Source organism: Jaculus jaculus, chromosome 6 (genome assembly GCF_020740685.1).
Source record: "Jaculus jaculus isolate mJacJac1 chromosome 6, mJacJac1.mat.Y.cur, whole genome shotgun sequence".
NCBI lineage: Eukaryota > Metazoa > Chordata > Mammalia > Rodentia > Dipodidae > Jaculus > Jaculus jaculus.
The window spans coordinates 154957567-154978509 of NC_059107.1; the positions used below are offsets into that span (position 1 = coordinate 154957567).

At 55.7% G+C, this 20943-nt stretch overlaps 1 protein-coding gene across 7 annotated transcripts in view; it reads right to left on the reverse strand.

Annotated features, from left to right (window-relative positions):
- The window catches only part of Elfn2 (extracellular leucine rich repeat and fibronectin type III domain containing 2), a 50704-nt gene that overhangs the window by 12435 nt on the left and 17326 nt on the right, over positions 1-20943 (reverse strand). For 5 of the 7 annotated variants that reach the window (XM_045153674.1, XM_045153676.1, XM_045153678.1 and 2 more), the window contains exon 2: positions 8084-8197. The exons of the other annotated variants lie outside the window; for them this stretch is intronic. The gene's annotated coding sequence lies outside the window, so the exon portion shown is untranslated. The remainder of the gene's footprint in view (positions 1-8083; positions 8198-20943) is intronic. 7 annotated transcript variants of the gene reach the window in all.

Consider the following 20943-nt stretch of genomic DNA (forward strand, 5'->3'; position numbering starts at 1 on the left):
TCTGCCCTTCTCAAGCCTGCTTCCTGCCCCCAGGCCTGTCCTGGCCCTCCCCACGTCTCCCAATAGCAGCTTTGTGCTGACCACAGCCAAAGGGCCCTATCCCCACTGCCTGTCCCCTGGAAAGCCACTCCTCCAAGTCCCCGTCCCTGACCAGGGCCTCTCCAGCACCCTACCCCAGGGGACCCTGCGCCCACTAGCCCCACTGCTACTGCTTCACGCAGCCTCCCTCCAACACCCTTTTCCATCTCTCTGCCTCCAACTTACCACCCTATCACATCAGTTCTCTCCACCCAGCAGAGGAGGAGTTTCTAGAATGTAAACTGGAGCATGACCTCCCCAACTGAAAAGGCTTTTTTTTTTTTCCCCCCTGGTTCCTGTCTGATCTGGAAAAAGTCTGACATGCCCAAAGCCACAGCCGTCTCTGAGAGCTGGCACTTCCTCTCCTCACCCGGCCAGGGTACCCCTCTCGGGTTCCCATAGGCCCTCCTCTTCCTCTATTACTGCTGGGACCCCTAACTGCTATTTATGGCCCTGGACTCGGTTCTTCAAGGAAACTCCAATTCTGAGTCTCTCTGTCAGCCCAGCCTGTGCCAGGCCTTAGTGGGTGCTCAGGAAAACTGCATGGATGGAGAGGCCTGCGATCCCCTTTAACAGATAAAGAAACCGAGGCTCAGAGCTGTCAGTGAGCTCCTCACAATCACACAGTTCATGCAAGGCAACAGGAGGACTTGAACCCAGGTCTGTGGCCTGACTCATATTGTACTCCCTTCAGAGATCATGGGACGACAGCTTCTGCACATGTCTCAGGGGTGTCACCCTCTCCCCACACTCAGCTGAGACTAAGGAGACAAGCTGACAGACAGCCTTGGCTGACACTCCCTTGAATCTGACCCTGGGCCTTGGTCTGCTCATCTGTGAAGCGGGAAGGAGCTATCTCATTGCCTGCCTTGAAGAGTCAATGCCGGCCACACGCTTGGGTCTCGGAGAAAGCAAGTCTGGCTAAGAGTATCTAGGGATCTTCCTGCCCACTGACCTTGATGGGCACTTGTCAAAGCTAGGGAGAGGTCACCCAGAGCACAGACCCCCACTGTGAAAGGTAGTGGGAAGAGCATGGGGGCTTGGGGTCAGACCATACCTCAGGTAAGAAGTTTCCCTCTCTGAGATTCAGTGTCCTGACCTGTGTACTGGGCCCACGAATGCCCATCTCCTAGGCTGAGGGAGGGCTGAAGGTGATAGGCACAACCCAGCACAGAGCCACACCAGCCACATGCCTAGCCCAGGGAGAAGAGAAGGATGGGACAAAACAGGACCATATGTCCCTGACTATCCTTCGTCAACAGATGCCACTGCCCCCGAAGACAGCTCACGCCCTAAACTGTGACCCTCAATCTCTCCTCTCACTCCTCTCCTTCTCTAAGCTCATGCCACACCATGTCACTTCCTAGCGCCACAGAACTTCTGGGATGCTCATACAGCCCTGTCCTCCAGGTCTTTGCTCATGCTTCTAGAAATTCTTCCCCTCCCCTGAGGGGCCTGCCGAGCTCTCTGCTCTGACGACAGAGGGAAACCCTCCCTGCTCTGCCCACCCCCATGTATGGCCAATGGAATTCTGGAATGGTCTCATCCCACTTCACCTCTTCCCGTTTTACAGATGGGGAAACTGAGGCACAGATGAAGAACAGCCGCCCTCCAGTGACACACTCGCACCCTTGGGCTCTGCTGCTCCAACCCTCCATGGATGCTTCTCTCCTGGTGCCCAGCTGTTGAGCCCTGGCTGTCTCTCCACACTCCACAGCTATCTGAGGACGGGACCCCCCCCCCACCTTCCTCTCTGCGCCCCCAGTGCCTAGCCTCAGGCCTGGCGCATAGTAGGCACTCAGTAAATGTCTGTTGAATTGAATTGCACTCAGGGCGGCCAGTCGTCTCTGCTCTGCAAGAGAAGCATAGAGTTAGTGGAGGTGTTCCCGTGGCAACCAGGGTGGGACCACACCGTGGGGGTAGGGAGTCCACCTACCCCAAGGACCCCACGGGCCCTGGGAGGCTGGAACATTCAGACTTAGGAGACTCCGAATTCAAGTCCCACTGCTCAATGGAGGTGACACTCTGGTCCCTTGCGGCTCTAGTTCTGATGACGACCGGAAGAGACGCGAGACATGCCCAGCGACACACCCCAGCTCGCAAGCACTCAAGCGCCTGGTGCCCTGCGTTGCCCTGGGAATCACACCCTGGACTGGGGGCTGGGCTGCCCTGGATCTCACCCTGGAGGCATGGTCCCCCCGCAGAGCTGGAGGGAAGTAAGGCGGGAGGAGCCCCAGACAAAGACACCAAGCCCCTCAGAGGGTGGCCCTGAGTCCTCAGCCCAGGCTGGCAAAGACTCCGCAGGCCAAAGACTCAGTGGGAGCCCTGGGGCCCGGAAGGGTTAGGTGAGCAGCGTGCTCACCTCTGCTCACTTCTCTCCATGGGGCAAGCTCAGATTCTGCAGGGCCCCCCAGAGGCTTCAAAGCAGTCCTCACGTCCCAGGCTGCCACGGCCCCGAGCAGCCCAAAATTAATATAGATCAGTGGGGAACTATAAATATACACAGCCAGGCTGGGCCCCAACCCCAGCCCTGCCCCGCAGGCATCTCCCCTCTGGGTGTCTCCGTGTCTGTCAGCAGCAGACTACCATGTGCCCAGGTTCTGCCTCAGTACAGCAAGGCAGTAGGCAGGTTCTTGAGGCCCAGGCCAGAGCTCTGGGGTCCAGAAAACGGCTCCCCCTGACCTCCCTGAGACAGCCAAGGGTGGTCAGGACAGCGCCCTGCTCACCAGCGGGTGTGGCTGGAAGGGCAGAGGGGCAGGGAGAGAATCTCCCCTCCTCTCCTTCACTCTTGTCCATTTTTTATTTATTTATTTGAGAGCGACAGACACAGAGAGAAAGACAGATAGAGAGAGAGAGAGAGAATGGGCGCGCCAGGGCTTCCAGCCTCTGCAAACGAACTCCAGACGCGTGCGCCCCCTTGTGCATCTGGCTAACGTGGGACCTGGGGAACCGAGCCTCGAACCTGGGTCCATAGGCTTCATAGGCGAGCGCTTAACCGCTAAGCCATCTCTCCAGCCCTCTCTCCTTCACTCTTGAAGCCTCTGTGGCTGAGGCCCATGCGTCACACGAAATGACCTAGGCGGGCCTGGAGGAGACAGGTGGTGCCCTGGGCCCGCCATGGCTGATGTGATAGGACACTGGAAGAACATCTATCTGAGGCCTGAGCAGGATTTTGTGGGGGACAGAGAAAGGCGGACAGGCTGACCCATCCTGGAAACCCAGAACACAACACGGCCCAGCATGGTGGCTCCAGACAGTCTCCCCAAGCCACTAAGGAGCCGACGACAAAGATGTCATGGAAACAGAGCAAGGGCACGGCCTGACTGGCCCGGGAGGGGGAGGGGAGACACACCTCACCGTGCCTCGCCTGCACACTTACAACACAGTAGCCCCTCTGACATGTCCACACGAAGGATGAGGTGACAGAGGCTGAGGGGAGCCGGGATGGCCCAGCACCTGCAGCTCCCCTGAGATAAGCACGTGCGAAGACAACGCGGGGCGTCAGAGGAGCGCGGGGGGGGCAGGCAGAGTCGCGGAGCCCCAACAGACAAGCCCAGAGCAGGACCGTGCCTCAACACACATCACCCTCGCCCAACGGGTGAGAAACTGAGGCACCCAAAGACAATCCTCCCCTCTTCCCCCAGACAACCAAGATTGCAGAAGCCCTTCCCTCCTGCACACAGGCTGGCCCTCCAAGGTCCCTGGCCTCTCTAAGCCTAAGCATCCACAAGGCCACCTCCTTAGCCCCACCCAATGGCTTCAAGGGGCAGAAGGTAGAATGAAGGCAGTCCCCTTATAAACTGTAAAGTGCTATTTATATTTATCTGTTACTGTTATCCATTCTTGGCTCCTTTTCCGTGTGTGTGTGTGTGTGTGTGTGTGTGTACGTGTATGTATGTTGGTGCACGTGCATGCAGAGGCCAAAGATCAAGGTTGGATGTCTTTCTCGACCATTCTCCATCATGTTTACTTAATTCATTTATATTTGAGAGAAGAAGAGACAGAGAGAATGTGTGTGTCAGGGCCTCTAGCCACTGCAAACTCCAGACACATGTGCCACCTTGTGCCTCTGGCTTACGCGGGTACGGAGGAATCGAAACTGGGTCCTCGGGCTTTGCAGGCAAGCAACTTAACTGCTAAGCCATCTCTCCAGCCCCTCCACATTTTTTTGAGACAGGGTCCCTCGCTGAACCTGGAGCTCACCAATCGGGGCTAGAATAGCTAGCCAGCCGGGCCCAGGGATCAATCCTCTGTCTATGCCCCAGCACTAGGGTCACAGGCATGTGCCGTCATGCACTTTTACATAGGTACTTGGCATCTGAACTCAGACCCCGATCTCGTGACTGCACTGCAATCCCTCCAGGAGCCATGCTCTCCTCAACCACTTCGCCATCCTCTTTCCTATCCCCCCTACCACCTCACGCTGGGGACTGAACCCAGGGCTTCGTGTGTGCTAGACAAATGCTCCACCCACTGAGAAATATGCCCCCCATCCTGGCCCTTATCCCCACTGCTCTAAAAAAAATCCCACAACAGCTGCAATCAGCTACCCCCCCCCCCGCGCCCCGCGGCCCCCCGAGCTCACTCCTGCCTGTGGGCTCATTCCACCTCAGCACCCCGGCCGTCAGCTATTGTCTCCATCCTTCAGATGACAGAATTGAGGCTCAGACAGGTGAACAGATTTGTTGGGGATCTCCGTACAAGAAAGTGAGGGGGCTTGGCCTGAGTGTCTATCTCCAGTTCTCTATGGGCACTGAAGTCCTCCAGTTCTTCCAAAGCCCCCACTCCCCCCCACTGGCTCCTGGTTTATCCAGCTTCCCAGACGTATGCAATGTTCATGTTCCCAGCGGCGGCAGTGGCACCCCTTCCAGGCCTTCGGGAGCCCCATTAATCATTCAGACACACCTGCATATTCATTAACTTCCGAATTAATACAGGGCCTTTTATTACGTGGGGCCTGCTGCCTGCATTAAAGGCACTTCAACTTCATTCATTATTAAACTCCCCTGATAAATGATCACATCTCTCCTTCACAGAGGCAGGCAGCACCCAGGCCCCTGAGCTGGCAGGTGTGCTCCCAACGCTGGCTCCTGTGTGACCTTGAGCAAAATCCTTACCCTCTCTGGGCTTCTTGCATGTGGGCCTGGGAAAACCAACCAGAGACCAGTCCTAGCACTGCCCAGCCCTGTCAGGTGACCTAAGCCATCTTTTGTCCAGATGTACTATGTTTTGTTTTGTTTTTTCTTTTTAAAATATTTTTCACCAGGAATAGATGGTAAGACCCTATTGCTGAAGACTCCACATACTTGGGCTGCAAGGTCACTCAGAAATCCTACTGGAGCTGAGCTGAAAACCTCCTCCATGCAGAACAGCTGACAGAAAGCTGAAAAAAAAAGCCACGCTGCATGCAGTTCAATGGGAGAGAGAGAGAGAAATCACCAGTGAAGATACTCAACAGTGGATGACACTGCAAACCTTAAATCTGGTCAGCCAGGCCAAATGAGCCAATGGGTGCAATAGTGGCATGTCTGTTATGGGGGAAACAACCACTCTCTAATTGGACTAGAGCTCTGCCCACTCCATGGAAGGAATACTTGCCTGATAGTGAAAACCTACAACAGGGGCAGTCGTGAGCCCTAGGGGTGTAACATCGGCTGCTGTCTGGCTAAATGTATATACTATGCTCAAAAAACTGTCCAGTAAGCACTTCTCTTAATGCTCATACCCATATGTTAATGCTACTCTCATTTTTGATTAGAGAATCTTCTCTTTTCATATGGGGGTGACCTTGGGATGACTCAGAAGGCACCATGGTGCTGAGAAGAAGTGACAAGAGTGCTCAGCACTGAAATATCTCTATCACATCTTCCAAGGCTCAGGGTCCACTGACGAAGAGGTAGAGGAAAGAATGTAAGAGCCAAAGGAAGGGTAGGACTCCTTACAACGTGCTCCTCCAGACACAAAATGGCCTGGATATCCATGACCTCACAGTGCCTGACACTACCTACACAAGACCATCATAATAGGAGGAAAAGATCATGACACCAAAATAAAAGAGAGGCTGATTGAGAGGGGGAAGAGATATGATGGAGAGTGGAGTTGCAAAAGGGAAAGTGGGGGAAAGGGAGGGAAATATGGGTTATTGTCTATAATTACGGAAGTTGTCAATAAAAAATAAATTTAAGAATATTTGTTTATTTATTTATTTATTTGCAAGAAGAGCTGGTGAGGGAGGGGGGAGAAAGAGGAGCAAGCATGAATGTGACAGGGCCTCCAGCCACTGCAAAGGGGCTCCAGACGCATGCCCCACTATGTGCATCTGGTTTTACGTGGGTACTAGGAAATTGAACCCAGGCCGTCAGGCTTTTGCAAGCAAAAGCCTTAACTGCTGGGCCATCTCTCCAGCCCCCAGTGTGGGTCTTTTTGGAACCTGGGTATACCTCCCTCATTCTCCAAGAAGTGAGAATCTATACCCTAAGTCTTCCTCACCCACCCCTCCAGAGGCCTCCACTCCACATGGGCACCTGGGCACTAGCACCTCATATCCAGGGCGTCATCAGATCTATCCCTGAGCTAACCTCGCTGGTGGATCATGGCACATCCCCACGGCAAGAGGCCAAATGACCCTCAAGACCATTCAACAGGAACAAGGAGGGCAGTGATAACACCCCAGCCCCTCCTGAGCCACGTGCCTAAGGGCCTCATACAAATCCTGTACCGGTGCTTTCCTCAGAACAACCTCCACTTTACAGATGGGGCACTGAAGCTAGCAAGGTCAAGGTCATTCTGCTAGAGCCAACTGCAAGTCCAAGACCCACCCTGCCTACAGCCTGGACCATGATGCCAGCCACAGGCTCTCCCCGGTTCCATCCAGGGCACCCTTCCCTAGCTGCTCCGTTCCATGCCTAAGCCTGCCTGACGGAGCTTCAGCACACACTGGCAGACGCCCCATCAATCTCCATTACGCCTGGCACAGACAGAGCCCGCGAGTGAAGCGCGAGGATGCCAGCCCTGCCGGCTGCAACCTGCCTCCTCCGCCTCCACCGCGCTCCCCGGGGGCTCCAGACTGCAAGGCCACCTACGGCAGCGGGCCCAACTGTTCCCCGCTTCCCACACGCAAACCTGAGGCTTTGCTCTGGCCCCCTGGCCGGGCGGCTGTGGGCCCCTCACCAAACCTCTCTGTGCCTCGCTCGACTCCATCGTTTTCCTCATGCCCGACTCTGGTGTTCCCTTTGTCCCCTTCTCAAATCTATCCTGTCCGGGCCCCATTCCCCGTGTGTTCCAACTCAGCCTCAGCCCAGGCCACTGACAGCTCTTGGGTAGATGTCGGCAAAAGCCTCTTGGAATTCCTGCTTTCTCCCGTTCCTTGGCTGGGCTGTCAGAGGGCTACTTGTTGGGGCTTCTCACTCAAAGCCCCCCACCCGAAGCCCCCGCCCATCCCAGGCAGACGCCTAAAGCCCTCCTGTAGGTCAAAGCTCCTGGAGACCCTATCTCCTGCTCTCTCTCCAAGCTGACAGCCCCCCAGGGTGACTCACCCTACCCTAGTCTATGAGATTCGTCCTTCCCTGGCACTCAGAGCCACATAGCGGGTAGCTCCAGTGCCCAGCACCCAGTAAGCACAGCCCAGGGAAGGTCACTGCCAAGGACCACCAGCAGCCCCGACCCACAGCCCCGGTGACCAGCAGTGATGCACCCCGCACACGGGAAGAGACTTCCTGCCCCTTCTCTGCAGCCGCACGCAGGGCTGCCTGTTGCCCGCATGGCCCCCACCTAACCAGACGGCAAAGACACCAGACAGTGCCCCTGGGATATGCACCCCAGCCTGTCAGAACCCCATACAGCAGGACTCCAGGGTTGCTCCAGTGCAAGCCCCAAACAGCATATCACGTGAAGTCACTCCACCCCAAACATGCCCTGAGAGGTAGCCAGTTTACCTACCCACTGGAGGGGTGAAGACAGTTTACCAAGGACATGCAGCTAAGAACAAGGAGAGGTCAAGACCCACCTCGCTGTTCTGCCCGCCAGCTGTTTGGACTGCTGGGGGTGGCCAAGCACCTGTACTGGCAGCGGTGACTCGAGGCACGACCTTCTCTCACTGGGCATCAGCCTCCTTCCTCCTCTGTAAGGGGTGGACAAGACAGCCAAGAGTTACTTCAGCAGTGGACCTCCTCTGGAACCCACTACACACTGACCCTGAGCTACAAAGACGTGGGCTGGAGAGATGGCTTAGCGGTTAAGGCGCTTGCCTGCAAAGCCAAGGACCTCGGTTCGATTCCCCAGGACCCACGTAAGCCAGATGCACAAGGAGGCGCACGCGTCTGGAATTTGCTTGCAGTGGCTGGAGGCCCTGGCACACCCATTCCCTTCCTCTCTCTCTCTCTCTCTCTCTCTCTCTCTCTCTCTCTCTCTCTCTCAAATAAATAAATGCAACAACAACAACAACAAAGAGATGTACAAAAGTTGTCGGTGGCCTATGGGCCCTCCCCAAGGCAGGAAGAGGTACAGGTGGGAGCCAGTTCCGCCTGAGAGGCTGGCAATGTGGCCGACCACAGGCGTCTGGAGCTGAGGAGTTCTCTGGAAGCTGACCACCTTGGAGGACCTGCTGGCACCCAAGAGGACTGTGCCCTTCCAACCTAATGATCCACACCTAACGATCACCCACCAAATAGTAAGTGTCTGGCATAAGCAGGTACAATGGGGAAAGAGCCAGGAGCTCAGGGATGTGTGCGGGGCCAGGCGGACGCCATCACAAACACATTGGGGAGTTCAAAGTTCAAAGACATTTCCCTGCAAAGATGGCTCAGTGGGTAAAGTGCCTGCTGCAGGAGCAGGAGCACTCAAGCTCAGATTCCCCTCACCCACGTAAAAGCCAAGCGTGGCAGAGTGCACCCATAACCCCACTGGGGAGGCCGACACAGGAGGCTCCCTGGGGCCTGCTGGCTAGCTACTCTAACTAAACCAGCGAGCTCCAGGCCCAGTGAGAGATCACTTCAAAGACCAAGGGGGACAGTGACTGAGGAGGAGACCCCCCAACATCGACGTCTGGCTTTTGTTCACACACACGCTCATGGGCGCTGGTGCACATACGTGCCCACACACATACACGCACCAAACACACATATATACACACCACAAATATATATATATATATATATATATATATATATATATCACCCATGTTTCATCTCTCTCCAGACCCCACGTAAGCCAGATGCACAAAGGTGATGCAAATGCAAGGTCACGCATGCGCACTAGGTGGCGCAAGCATCTGGAGTTCCATTGCAATAGTGGAGGCCCTGGCATGCCAACTCTCTCTCTCTCTCTCTCTCTCTCTCTCTCTCTCTCACTATCTCTATCTCTGTCTCTTGCTCTCTAAAATAATCAGCCTCTAATTTCTTTCATAAAGGCTCAAATTCTCAGATAGGCTTGTTTAAAGCAAGGTAACACTCCTGGCTTTCTGGGTGCCTGCAGAACACACCCACCCACCCAGCATGAGTGCCACAGGGGACCATGGCTGCAGCTCCCCAGCACGGGGTGGGTATTCAGCAGGTGCTCAGTAAATGCTGTCATAGCAAACTGTCAACACAAATGTCCCCCCGGGCTCTGCCATCAGACCCCAGGCACCTGCTCCAGCTTCCTGAGGCACCCCAGAGAAAGGCAAAATTGTCAACGACCTTGGCTCCAACAGGTGAGGAAACTAAAGCCAGGGAGGGCACGAGCCCGAGAAAGTCCTCAGGGTGATGCCCTCTGCAGCTGCCCCCCAGGCTCCTCCTTCGCTGTGCCCTGCCTCTGACCTCTCCTCTTGGTGGCCTCCAAAGCGCCTCTAGGTGCTTGCACCTCAGGCCTCTGTTTGCCGGAGGCTGCCCGTGGCAACCCTCGGGTGCTCTGGGCTCAGCAGCTTTTCATCTCTTCCTCAAGTGCCTCCGCTCATCATGGTCAATCACAACCTGCCCTGGGACCCCAGCTCCGCGTCACCTCCGCCTCTCCTACCCACAGGTGGAGACAGCTGACCAGCCCTCGGCTCCTGCGCCTTCTGCTTCCACTCCCAGCCCCTCAGTGCTCGCCCTAGATGGAGCCTTCCAGAAAACCACTCCCAGGCTGCCTGTGAAGCTAGAGTCTGACATGGTCCCGGGGATGGGGACCCGGCATGTGACACTTTTTTGATATGTATCCCGCCACCACCTCAACTGTAAGTCCCACCAGGTCAGCCCGGTCCTTTCCTCCAGGAAACCCACCCTAAGCCCGGACCTGCCTTTGCCATTCTACACACAGCGCCCCAAGTGGCAGCCCACTGAAGAGTCAATACTTTCCTTCCTTTTCTTTTTTTTTTTAATTTTTGGTTTTTCAAGGTAGGGTCTTGCTGTAGCCCAAGCTGACCTGGAATTCTCTATGTAATCTCAGGCTGGCCTCAAACTCATAGAAATTCTCCTACCTCTACCTCCTGAGTGCCGGGATTAAAGGTGTGCATCTCCACGCCTGACTCTGTGATTTGATTTTTGTTTTCATTTTTCAAGGAAGCATTTCACTCTAGCCCAGGCTGACCCAGAATTCACTATGTTGTCTTAGGCTGGCCTCAAACTCACAGCAACCCTCCTACCTCTGCCTCCCAAACTACTGGGATTAAAGGAGTGCGCCACCACACCCAGCACCACTTTCCACACCAGGAAGAAGTAAAAGAGCAAAATGGCTATGTCATGTGCCCCCCCCCCAACCCTGGGCCCAAACTCCCAACTGGCCCCACCCACATCAGAGGCTACGGGGGTGGGGTAGGCAGAAGCACACCCTGAGACAGCCGTCATAAGGCATGCTGAGGGCTGGAGAGATGGCTCAGCGGTTAAGGTACTTGCCTGCATAAGCCTAAGAACCCAGGTTCGACTCCCCAGAACCCACATAAGCCAGACACACAAGGCGACGCATGCACACAAAGTCACACATGCGCACAAGGTGGCGCGCACATCTGAAGCTCATTTGCAGTGGCTAGAGGCCCTAGCACACCAGTTTTCCCTCTCTCTCATAAAAAATAAAATTAAGGGCTGGAGAGATGGCTTAGCGGTGAAGCGCTTGCCTGTGAAGCCTAAGGACCCTGGTTTGAGGCTCGATTCCCCAGGACCCACGTTAGCCAGAGGTACAAGGGGGCGCACGCATCTGGAGTTCATTTGCCGTGGCTAGAGGCCCTGGCGCACCCATTCTGACCCTCCCCTGCACCGTCTGTTGCTCTTAAATAAATAAATACTAAAAAACTAAAATTTATAAAGACATGCTGAGACTCTGAGGAAAGGCCACCAAGTAGGGGGTCTTGCCACATGAATTGAGACCCTTGGTCTGGAGTTCAAGCTGTGTTGACAGCTTGTCTGAGCCAAGTTCCTTAGGGGCTTCCAGGGGTACAGTGTCACGTGAGATCGTAGTAACACAGGCCACAAGTAAAGCGGCCGGCCCTATAGGGTCCTCATTACAGACAAGCGCAGGAAGGCTCTGGGGTCAGAGGCAGAAACAGAGCTGTGCAGCTATAAAAGGGGCACTGGCACACCATCCCGGGAGACAATGCCACGTGCAGTGGCTTTGTGCTGCGCACGGCGACTTCACTCACCTAAACCCTCGGGCTCTGTCCTAACCTTTCCCCCATCATAGGCACCCGGATACTAAGCCTCCAACCTGGCCAGTCGCCCTTGAGTCTGTGTAGCCACCCATAGCAGCCTCCCTTCCACGCCAGAGAGTGAGCCCTCACCTTCCCCAGGTCTCATCACAGTGGCCCAAAGTCCAGGTGGGCTCTCAAGTCACCTCGGCACCTCCGTGGCCCTCTGGCTCCGCGCTCGGGCGCCGGGGCTCTGACGGGGGCCCTGTGTTTGTAATCTGCACTCCACGTGGCTGGAGTGGAAACACCATCTCAAGACAGACTGTTCCTAAACTGGGCGTGATGGAGCACGCCTTTAATCCCAGCACTCGGAAGGCAGAGTTAGAAGGACTGGTCGTGAGTTCAAGGCCACCCTGAGACTACATAGTGAATTCTAGGACAGCCTGGGCTAGAGAGAGACCCTAACTCAGAAAACCAAAAAACAAAAGCAAAACAAAACAAAACAAATCAAAATGACAGACTGTTCCTGACCATGCACAGAGGGGCTTGCACACACATACACACGTGCCACACATGCACACCTGGAGATGCATACCATCTCCACTTTTGCTGCCGTCGGGCCTCCTGGACACCTCTCTTTCTTGGAACTCTCTCTTGACCCTGTCCCTACCCACACCGCTCCCTCATTCCAGTTCCATCCCAGAATGACTCCAAGTTCCTCTCCCAATCCCTCAGCTCTTCCCACTGTGTTTGGTGCTTGGTCCCGGAATGTCACCTCCACACACGGCTCATGGACGTTGCTATGACCGCCCAGGCTTCTCTGGGCACCAGGGCACTCAGGACCTGGCTCTCCCTCCCCTCCTCACCAGCACGGCACCACCTCTGAGCTGACAGTCCATTCCCACCTCAGCCTTCCCCAAGCTTCCTGCTGCCCGAGCACCCTTCTGCCCTTCCCGCTCTCTGGGGTCCGCTGCTACCCACCTGACACTTCCTGCAGGAAGCCCTCCAGCCACGTGGGTACCAGTCACCCGGCAATGCCTTGTCTCCAAGTCTGTATTCATGCCTTGGTCTTGGGAGTCCTGGTGACAGAAACTAATTCCATTTACCTCCAGACCCCAAACATCTTCTTGCTCGATGCTACAGCCCCCAGAGCTGTCCCTTGGCGCTGTGACAAGCTCCTGAATGGGGTGGCAATGAGTCCTTTACCCTACACGGACCCCCAGAGCCACCACTTCTATCACTCCGATGAGCTTCCAGAGCCACACCTGAGTCACCTACCTGCCCTTGACAGCCACTGGCTCTCACTGGTTGGAAAAGAGTCCACGCACTTCTCTCCAACCCCAGCCCATCCCCCAAGGCCTCCATGAAGGAAAGAACAAGATCTATAAACACTCAGCCAAGTGCCTCTTCTGCTTGTCTGGGTCCCTGGGGCCCAGATGACAAAACCAAGGCACCAAAAGACATCCCAAGTACCCAAAGCAGGCCACTGAGGTTGTGCAGAACCTCTGATCCCTCCTGCCTCGCAGGCTAACCCTTAAGCCCCGGGCCACCTAGCAGGACGCTGCCAGCAAACAGGGGAGGTGCAGAAGATGTGGAAAGGGTGGGAGGGAGAGGATGGGGAGAGAGAAGAGGGAGGATGGGGAGAGAGAAGAGGGAGGATGGGGAGAGAGAAGAGGGAGGATGGGGAGAGAGAAGAGAGAGGATGGGGAGAGAGAAGAGGGGAGGATGGAGAGAGAGAAGGGGGAGGATGGGGAGAGAGAAGAGGGGAGGATGGGGAGAGAGAAGAGGGAGGATGGGGAGAGAGAAGAGGGGAGGATGGGGAGAGAGAAGAGGGAGGATGGGGAGAGAGAAGAGGGAGGATGGGGAGAGAGAAGAGGGAGGATGGGGAGAGAGAAGAGGGGAGGATGGGGAGAGAGAAGAGGGAGGATGGGGAGAGAGAAGAGGGAGGATGGGGAGAGAGAAGAGGGGATGATGGAGAGAGAGAAGAGGGGAGGATGGGGAGAGAGAAGAGGGGAGGATGGGGAGAGAGAAGAGGGGATGATGGGGAGAGAGAAGAGGGAGGATGGGGAGAGAGAAGAGGGGATATTGGAGAGAGAGAAGAGGGGAGGGATGGGGAGAGAGAAGAGGGGAGGATGGAGAGAGAGAAGAGGGGAGGATGGAGAGAGAGAAGAGGGGAGGATGGAGAGAGAAGAGGGGAGGATGGAGAGAGAAGAGGGGAGGATGGAGAGAGAGAAAAGGGGAGGATGGTTAGAGAGAAGAGGGAGGACTGGAAGGGAGGGTGATGATTATTTCCCTATCAGTGACCTCCACCTACCCCCAGAGAGCCTCACTCAGAGGCGCTGTCCCTCCTGGCAACATCTCCTCCATCCCCCACGCCGCCCCTCCCCATTGTAACCCTCTGTATGGTGTCACTCTCTCGTGACCAGAGGCCGGCCCATGGCTCACTGACTTCGGTTGGATGCCACCCAGGCCAGGCAACAGCAGAGACATCTGACTCCTCTTGCCCCTGAAGGCCCAGAGTACCAATGCTGAGTGACCTGGACAGGCCAGGGCCTTTGAGCAGGTGCCTGGTGACAATGTCTGAGTTTCCCACTGCTCAATAGCACCAGAAGAGGCCCTGCTCTCTGAATGACCGCCCATTTGACTGACAGAAGCCTGAGGCCCATGAGGGGCCCAGCGCTCAGAGCACCCTAGAATCCTGTGTCACTAGACTGCCCACTGAAGAAAAGACACCCACATTCCTCCCAGCCCCCCTTTCCCGGACCTAGCCAGAATAGGCAGCCAGTGACAGCTGTGTACAAACAGTTCTTTCCCAGCCTGCCTCTGGGCCTCTCAGCAGACCTCCATCCAGCCCTTGTCCTGCTTCTTCCTCCCGGCCTGGGAGACCCAGTGGGGGGCTATCTAAAGCATGTTCAACCCATAAACAACCACGCACCCCATACCCCGGCAAGAGACTTCTGGTTCCAAGACACTAAAAACCTCTAGGGTAAGCGCCACGGTCAGTCATGTGAATCATACTCCTCCAGACCCTCCTGCTCCATGTCAAGCCCTGGGGCAGGTGTGCCCGGGCCATGGGGACCAGGACGGACGTGGCACTACCTTGAGAAGCTCGTAGCTCCCGGGGAACATGCAGGAGAGCAGCCATGGCCAGTGAAATGTGGAACATGGGCTCTAGGACGCCTGTGCCCATGGCCAGGCCTGTGGGAGATGGGGGAGGGTGATCTGCTAAGGCCTTAGAGCAAGGAGTGCTTGGCCTTCTGAACCATTAAAGACCTCAGACAGGGGGCTGGAGGGATGGCTTAGTGGTTAAGGTGCTTGCCTGAGAAGCCAAAGGACCCAGGTTCGATTCCCCAGTACCCAAGTAAGCTAGATGCACAAGGTGGTGCATATGTCTGGAGTTCATTTGCACTGGCTGGAGGCCCGGGCATGCCCATTCTCTCTCTCTCTCTCTCTCTCTCTCTCATTGCAAATAAATTTAATTTAATTTAAATAAAGACCTGAGACATCCAGTAAAGGGGGTGTGGCTGCCCAACCAGCCATTGTCATCTCCTGACCCCCCACAAAGCTAGGAGGTATATGCTAATCATTACCCCATTTTAGTGATAAGAAAACTGAGGCCCAGAGTGCTGAAGCAAAATGCCTCAGATCCCGCAGATTTCATACAGCAACGTTGGAGGATGTTGGCCTCCTATATGTTCTGAGGTCCCTTGAAAGACTGGGGACAGTCTCCAAGACACTCTCTGACAATCTAAAGGCCAAGTCACTGCCACTGGCACGTAGGCTAGCAGTCAGTGCAGAGAGGGCAGGCTCCAGCTGCAAACAAGTTAAAGCCACGCACACAGCGGGTCCTCAGGGGCCAGGGCCACAGCTGGATCTGAACGTCCTGAAATCAAACAGAGGTAGCCAGTGAAGGAGCCATTAACAAGCTCATAAAAAATAATAATAAGTTTTCTTCCTGAGCTCCACAACACCCTTCGTTTGTTGAATTTTGTTTCTCCCTCCCCACCCACCTCAGTGGTGAGAGAGTTGAAAAGCTGTGGATTCCAGTGTTTCTCTGCCAAGTAGGTCCATCCTTCCCTCCCTCCCGCTACCCAGGGAGGCAGCATGAGGGATCGAAGGCCCGGCGAGGAGCTAGGCGTTACTGGCTTGCAGCTGCTGGGTGACCTCAGGCTCCAGACCGCTCACCTCTCGGTGGTGTAATTGCCTCTCCAACAAAGCAGAGCCAGTGATTGCACCCTGCCTGCCTCGGGGTGGGTGTGAGGATGAGGGAGGTAATCTGGGTAAAGGGCTTAGTAGTCTCCTGGCACAGAGCGAGCCCTCAATAAATGTTAGCCCTTGTTATTATGTAAAGGAGAGTTAAATACCTCCCTCCCCCCCCCTCCATACACACACTTAATCCATTTGTAGAGTTTGCCTTCTGGGCCAGGCTGGCAGCTCCAAAGGCAGCCCAGCCCACGGGTCAGGTTTGCCCGCCAGCTCCGTGGACTCAACCTCCAGCTTCTATGCCACGGGGCAGAGTTGGCCTGGTCCACTGCTGGAGTTGGCTACAGGCCCCACCCAATTCCACTGCCTGACTCAGACCCCGCGGACACCTCAATGGGACGTGGCCCTCATGGCCAGCAGAGTTTACAGCTGATGCCTATCACTCGTCCAGAGCCAAGATGGTAATCCTAGCACTTGGCAAAGAGAAGCAGGGAAGATCAGGTGTTGAAGGCCAGCCTGGGCTACATAGTGAGTACCAGGCCAGCCTGGGCTACAGAGATAACTGCTTTTCCATCTTGTAGCCTCATCCGAAGCCTCACAAGAGCAGCAGACAGCTGGCCATGGTGGCTCACCCCTGTGATCCCAGCATCCCCACAAGATGTCAAAGCTAGACACCATTGACACTGTCCTCAGCCCTCAGTACCTCGGCCCCCACCTACCCCCAAGCAGGTCTACCCTTCCCTCCTGTCATCCCATTGAACTGAGTGTGGCACCCAGGCACCCAGGGAGTTGCCCGAGGTCCTATCAAACCCAAAGTGGACAAGCAGGAACTCCAAGCCAGCTCACACACACCCCGCCACTGCCTGTATGACTTTGGAAGGACGCCCTAGGCTTTCCCCAGCTGCTGCCGTGGAGAGGGTGGACGAGGGTCAGGAGCAGGAGCCGGAGCCCAAGGGGTGGGGCCCTGAGAGGGGACTGGGGATGGGAGGGGCAGGCCCAGGGAGAAGACTGGATCCTGGTTCGGGTCCCAGTTGCCCCGGCAACAAGACTAATTAATTCCAACTCCAGCTCCATCTGGGCCTTGGCTGGATGGGCAGTTTGGGCTCGCGGGTGTTTGTTTTGAAAGAAGGGGAATGAAGGAAGAGAAGCTAGAAGGCTGTGGTTCCTGGGGGCTGGTGGGGATCGTGGCACCCTCAAATTCACACATTACATCCCCACCACCCACAGGAAAGACAGGCTCGGCCCCCAGAGACAGTCCCAGACCGCCTTTGCTGGAGGAGAAGACTCACATTCTAGCCCAAACACAGCTTCGCACACATAGAAGCCAGAACACTGCCACGTGTGAGCACACGTGTACATACACACACACTTGGAGAAGAGGGAAGGCCAGAGTGATGGGAGACTTGAGCCATTTGAGCCTCAGTTTCTCTGCCCGTGGAATGGGCAGATGCTGCCTGCCAAGAGAGGCTCCTTTAGTGTCCCTGAGAGGGTCTTGTCTATCCTAGAGTCAGGGATGGCTTCATCTAGGGGAATACTGGCCAGGGGATCATGAACATAGTACCCAGAAGGTAGTAATTTTGAGGAGCTGGACCTAGGCCAGCACTGGATGGTACACATGAGAGGGAGAGGCGATGGAGCCCCGACCAAGCAGGAGTCCCAAGACTAGGCCAAGTCCTAGCGGATCTCGGAAGCCAGGGCAAGGGTATCAGGTGCTTGCACAAGGACAGTGGGGAGTCAGTGACATGCTGGGGAGCTGGCCTTGCCGGAAGGGTGCAGGCTGAACCAGAGGGGGCAGAGGTGGAGCTGCTGTGACAGTGTTGTGATGGGCATTAGATGCTAGCAAAGATAAAAGAGAGGACAGCCGGGGACTAGAGAGATGGCTTAGCGGTTAAGGCGTTTGCCTGCAAAGCCAAAGGATCCTGGTTCGAGTCTCCAGGACCCGCGTAAGCCAGCTGCACAAGGGGGCGCATGCATCTGGAGTTCGTTTGCGGTGGCTGGAAGCCCTGGCGCGCCCATTCTCTCTCTCTCTCTCTCTCAAATAAATAAATTGATTAAATATTTTTAAAAGAGGGGATAGCAGCCAGAGGGTGGGAGAGCAGGGCTCAGTAGCCTACAGGATGGGAGGCCAGGGATGTGGTCAAGGGTGCCCCCTGGGATCTGGGTGAGAGGCTTGGCACTGGTGGTGCCCATCCTGGAACAAGGATCCTCAAAGAAAGAAAGAGGACAAGGGTAGGGGAGGAGAAAGGGGCCTGCCTGAAGCATGTTGAGTTTTAGGGGTCAGAGGCACACCCAGACAGAGGATGCATCCGATCAGCAGGTGGCCACAAGTGGTGCCTGACAGCCAGAGACAGACATCGCCCAAGTGAAGGTGGAGATTCAAGGAGTCCACTGACACTCAGCTGTGAGGGATTCTGGGGACGTGGAGCCAAGGGCACTGTCCAGGCAGTGACCAAGGGTGAGGACTAGGCTGGGAACGACCTCAGGGACAGGGGTAGTGGCAGAGCACACTGGCATCTGGAAGTCTGCCATCTAGCATTTGGAGCCAGCCCAGCCAGGTTCACATCTCAGCCCCAGCCCCACCCTCCCGCAGTGCAATATTAACTCGGAGCCTCGTCCTAGCTGCTACGTGCAGGCAACGGCCACCCTGTGGCTGCAGACGCTGTCCCCAGCTCGTACCGGTAGGAACAGGTACCACTTTTTCAGAGAGGTGTCAGAACACTAAACTTTGTTGAGCACCCATCATGTGCTGAGCCCCTACTATGTGCCAGGCCCTTGCCAGTGTTATAGATCAGACCACGGGTAGTGGTCAGAGAGAAAGGGGCTTATCAGCAAGCCCCTCGTCTCCCCGAACCATGCAAGGATCCTTAAATGTCAAATGGGGAGAACGAAGGCCAGGGCTTTGTGGTTCACAGGGGCATCGTGAGCATGAAATTCGCATGTAAAGTACGTGGCAAGCTGTAACACCTTGATCACTGCTGTTGTTACTACAGCCATCATCATGTCTCCTCCCAACAACCTGCAATGTGCTCAACCCCCTGTGACAAACAAGCACAAAGGCCCACCCACGGCCACCCTGGCATCCAGGACAGGGGTAGGCCACCATCTGATCACAGGACTCCTAGTCCAGGACAAGGCAGAATGAGGCTGTGGGGATTTGAGCCCTACGTGGCCTGTCTCTAAGCAAGTGTGACTTGGACAAGTTTGCTCAGTCCTCTGAGCCTCTGGTTGTCCGTCCTGAAGTACACCAAAGGTGACTGCGCACAGCAGGCACTCAATAAATGACAGAAGTTAGGATCCGCGACTGGCTATGAAGACAGGAGCGAGGGGACCCATGTCTCTAGACAGCACTCACCACGGGGGGTCAGGACGCAAAAGCGCCTCTCGCCAGCCACACCCCAGAGCGCACATTATGGGGTTCATCTCAGGTGCGCCCTGCCCAGCTTCCCACCACCCGAGGAAGGCCTGAATTCAGGGTCCCAGGACCTCACCTCCATACCTGCCTGGCCCTCCCCTGCAAAGCCCTGCAGCTAGCACACAGCCACATGCGTCCCCCACCCTCGGCCCCATGGCCACGCCAGCTGCCCCTCTCTGGCCCCACCCTGCATCTGCTCTCTTAGGGAAACCAGGGCTTCATTTCGGAGCCGTCAGCCTCACACGACTGGCATCAGGACAGACTTCCTGGAGGACAAAGGGAGGCTGGTCCCTGGGGGTGTCACCATCCCCAAAGAAGTTCCAGAGGGTCACAAGCAGTAAGGCAGAGGCGAGGGACGAGCCGAGGCCAATGGAGTTTCTGGGGACATTCGGGGGATGTGGCCACAAGCAAGGGGCAGAGCCTACCAGGGACTCCAGATGATTGGGCGTGAGTGTTAGGTGTCCCCCGGCTGACCCCACCTTTCCAAATCCTACCCCAGGACTACTACAGCATCCCAAGGGAGCCACAGGCTGGCGGTGGGTGGGAGAGGTGGGGGACGAGGAACAGATACCTCCACTGGTATTCATCTCGTGTGACCTTGGCAGAGAGATGGGCAAATGGACACTTTCAGGTTAGAAAACAGCAACCATGGGAAGGAGGCTCTGGGATCTTCCCAGCGGGCGTGTGCCTGTGCGTGTGTGTATTGCTGGCTGTGTTTCATAAAGTCAGGGATGAAGGATGGGAGCCCGGAGCCTGGGCTGGGTTGAGGACAGAACACATGGTTTCAGGCATGCTAGGCAAGAACTCCACCGGCTGAGCCACATCCCCAATCCTGGGTTACTTGCTCTTCAAATAATGCTCGTAGGGGGCGGGAGACATGGCTCAGCAGTTACAGTGCTTACCTGCAAAGCCTAAGGACCCAGGACCAATTCCCGAGTACCCACATAAAGCCGGATGCATGAGATGGCACATGCATCTGGAGTTCGTGTACAGTGGCTAAAGACCCTGATGTGCCCATTCTCTCTCTCTCTATTTATCTAACTCACTGTGTGTGTGTGTCGAATAAATAAATAAAATATTTAAAATAACGCTTGTGGAGCGCCTGTTTTTACTCATAGCAGGCTGTGTGCCAGGCAGATGTTGGACCACCCATCAGATGCTTAAGTGGAAAGTTGCGTGCCCAAAACGGATGGGCCTCAGAGGACCCCTTGGGCCCATCCTCTCCTAACCATGTCCCTGTGGTGCACGTTCAAGCTTGCACTTAATTCTGACAGCACCTTGAACCACGTCCCTTCTCCCCTATCACCAAGCCACTGCAGCTGTCCACTGAGTGTCTACGTGTGCCCAGGGCCCCATACGCCTACTTGCGCCAAGTTCTTGCCACAGCCCTGCCAAGGAAGCGCTGTTACTCCATTTTCTACATGCGGAAACTGAGGCTCAGCTAGGTCAGTAAATGAAAGCTAAAGATTCAAACCTAGCCTGACCTCCAGCCGCCACACCTACCTCGTGCCAGAACCTTCTTGTACATCCTCAGGGCTCAAGGCAGGGACTGGACTGGCCCAGTTCAGCCCAAGTTCAGCCCTTGTGAATTGCAAAGGCATTCAGCACGCAAAGTAGTTAGGGCACTGGCTAGGAAGCTAGCTATCCCAGGTTCAAGTCCTGAGTCCACCCCTGACTT